Raw genomic sequence first — 3045 nt, forward strand, 5'->3', positions numbered from 1 at the left:
TTATTTATTATATATATATATATCTAATTTACTATATTATAGATGCTATATAAAACTAGTATATATATGTATATACTATATATATATGTATATACATATATAAAACCGACCATAACTTACACCGCCGTCTTATATTTAATTTGTTGTAATTTCTCTCTTCAGGGATTTGTCTCGATATCATAAAATATCGCCATCGCTATAAATCTACGTCGAGAGAGAGAGAGAGAGAGAGAGAGAGAGAGAGAGAGAGAGAGAGAGAGGGGTTTTAAATTTGACTCTCTTTTTTTTCGGTAATAAAAAAAGTTTACTTTTTAAAACTTGGATCCTTCCACATTTTATGGAAGTTAAGGCGGGATTTAATTGGGCCCTTGAATACGTAATGGCATGAATATATTCACGTAAATAACGTTACCTGAATAATGGAATAAGGCCTTTTTGTTTGTTTGATTGTTTATATTTCGTGCGTTTCCTTATTTTCTCGTTTCGTTAGCTTCATAAAATGTATTTTTTGATCATCGTTTTTATCGTTTCGTTAACTTCATAAAATTTATTTTTGTTCATCGTTTTCAATTGATCGTTGCTTGTAGTCATACAAAGTATAACTTTTTAATTTCGCCTTTTATTGATTTATTTTTTATCATTGTTTTAATTTTTTTCTGTCTAATCATGAGAGTAAATCTTTTTGCCTTTTGATTCTGTTGTATTTCTCTAATTTCAATTATGTGTGTGTTACAGTAATGTTGATTGTTAAAATTAACAGTTTCAAAATATATAAAATGTAAGGATTTAATGTCCTTGTTTAAACCATTTCCTTCTTTATATATTTCATGTCATGATTTTGCTGTTCAGGCGATCTTCAGAGGGAATGAGTGAAGTATAATTTGAATATTTCTTATTTGGTATTTCATTCCTATTAGAATTCAAAATCTGTTGTACAGATTTCCTAATAACCTCTGGAGTTCTTCAACATGGATCTACATTATGACGTCACCATCTTTTCTTTTGCTGTTATCTTATGTCGATAGAGGGTATTGCCTTAATCTATATCTTAATTTTTCGAAAAGTTATTTATTTATGTTGTTGTTATTGTTGTTGATTAGACGTCCTGTTTAATATTTTAATAAAGCTTCTTTTACTCTTCATTTTGTAGGGAAAGGGCAAGCCAAGAATGTAAGTTAAACCGCCTCACGATATGTGGTTTTCTGAGCCTTGTTTTTGGTCATAACTGCAGATGTCTCTCTGCAACACTCCCCCAGTAACGGTAAGTACAAGTCATTCATCAAGTTCCCATATCGTTCCTTGAATGAGTTGTGTCTGGTTATAAAAGCAGGATTGATCTTGTTTCACTTTCTAATGGATCTGGTGATGAAGACACTCAGGTATATAGCCAATTATCAGGCCATTAGAAAGTTCATTATCTTTTAGCCATATTTTTCATTCTCGAGTATTGATCTGAGATGGAAAGACTTTGGATATCCTGGCTACTACCGGCTAGATTCTTCATAGAAATTTGCCGACTCTCTCTTGATATTACGTTCATTTTAAGGGAAAAAGGGAAAAATGTAGTTTAATAACCGATAAATAATTATAAACATGCTACTTGTGTCTGGTAGTGCAAAGAACAAATTGTCTTTAAATCATGGCCATGTAAGAAATACAGCCGGTGTGGCTGTTTAACTAGTGGGTGCTTTTATTTACCTGAGATTAAAGCGCACTCTTGGGAACTGCTAGAAATGCATATTATACCTCTTGGCCTGTTTAGATTTCACTTAGCCACATTAAACTTACTGTAATTTAGCTGTGAACTGCCTGGTTGATCTCTGTATCAGGAAACACAATTCATCTCGTCGCTCCAGCTATTTCCATTATTTGCGGTGTTTTTGTCGCCTGTAGAGTCAGTGGTTTATAAGTTATTTCTTGCGCTTTCGACTTATTACGTGATTGACAAAAGTAGACTAATGTTTCACCTGTAAACTGGAAAAGCTATTTCAGAGTTTACTTGACGCATATGAGGCAACAACTTGCATTCAGTTATGTACGATGATTAGTTTTTATTGTTTTTATTTTAATTTTTTTAAGGGTCACGTTTTCGTCAGCTGTTTCTTGATGGAATAGAAAAAACAATTAATATTTATTGATGTCATTATTCCGAGATTGTATATTGACCATATAAGCTTGAAATAAGCACTTCATCGGATCAGTAAAAATAATAATAATGATAATAATTTATAATAATGCTCGTTTCTCCAGAACTTGGAAGTCAACTATTGCGCTTCTAGCATCAGAGATTTTAGTAAAGGTATCGTGGTTAAGTTCCCCGTGGGTATTTTTTATATGTGTACGGTCTTTGAAAATCCACAATTTTAATGGGTGTTTAGTATCTAAGTTTCATTTATGATGTATGTGTATGTATGTATGCATGTATATGTATATAGATATATATATATATATATATATATATATATATATATATATATATATATATATATATATATATATATATATATATATTTTACGTAAGAAACCTCTGAGGCTACATGACTGCAAATTGATATGTTGATCATTCACCTCCAGTCATCAAGCATCTTAAAATGCAGCCCTCTAGCCTCATAAAGTATTTATTATATTAAGGGTTGAAGTTTGCCATGATCGGGCGTCTGGCACCTATATCAACAACACAAATACAAATGGGCTGTGGCGGAAAGTTTTCATAGGCTGCGGCTGAGAGTTTTGATACAGCATCATACGCTGTACAGAAAACTCGATTGCTACGAAGAAACGCATTTTTTACTTGTTTTCCTTATCATAGTCATCATCGATGTTATTCCCAAATCATTTTTGGGTTTCATTTTTGTGCTAGTTATATTTTCAAATCTGCCCCCCGCCCTTTTTTTATTTATTTATCAGTTGTTACAATGATTTTGAAGTTGGAGAGGTGGATGTCTATGATAATGATGGTAATGATGTTCATTATATTTTTGCCCACGCGGTCTTAATTATATCTCCAGATGAAGGCCATAGAAAATTATTGAATCTGAGAATAAT

This window comes from Macrobrachium nipponense, chromosome 42 (assembly GCF_015104395.2).
Source record: "Macrobrachium nipponense isolate FS-2020 chromosome 42, ASM1510439v2, whole genome shotgun sequence".
Taxonomy (NCBI): Eukaryota; Metazoa; Arthropoda; class Malacostraca; order Decapoda; family Palaemonidae; genus Macrobrachium; species Macrobrachium nipponense.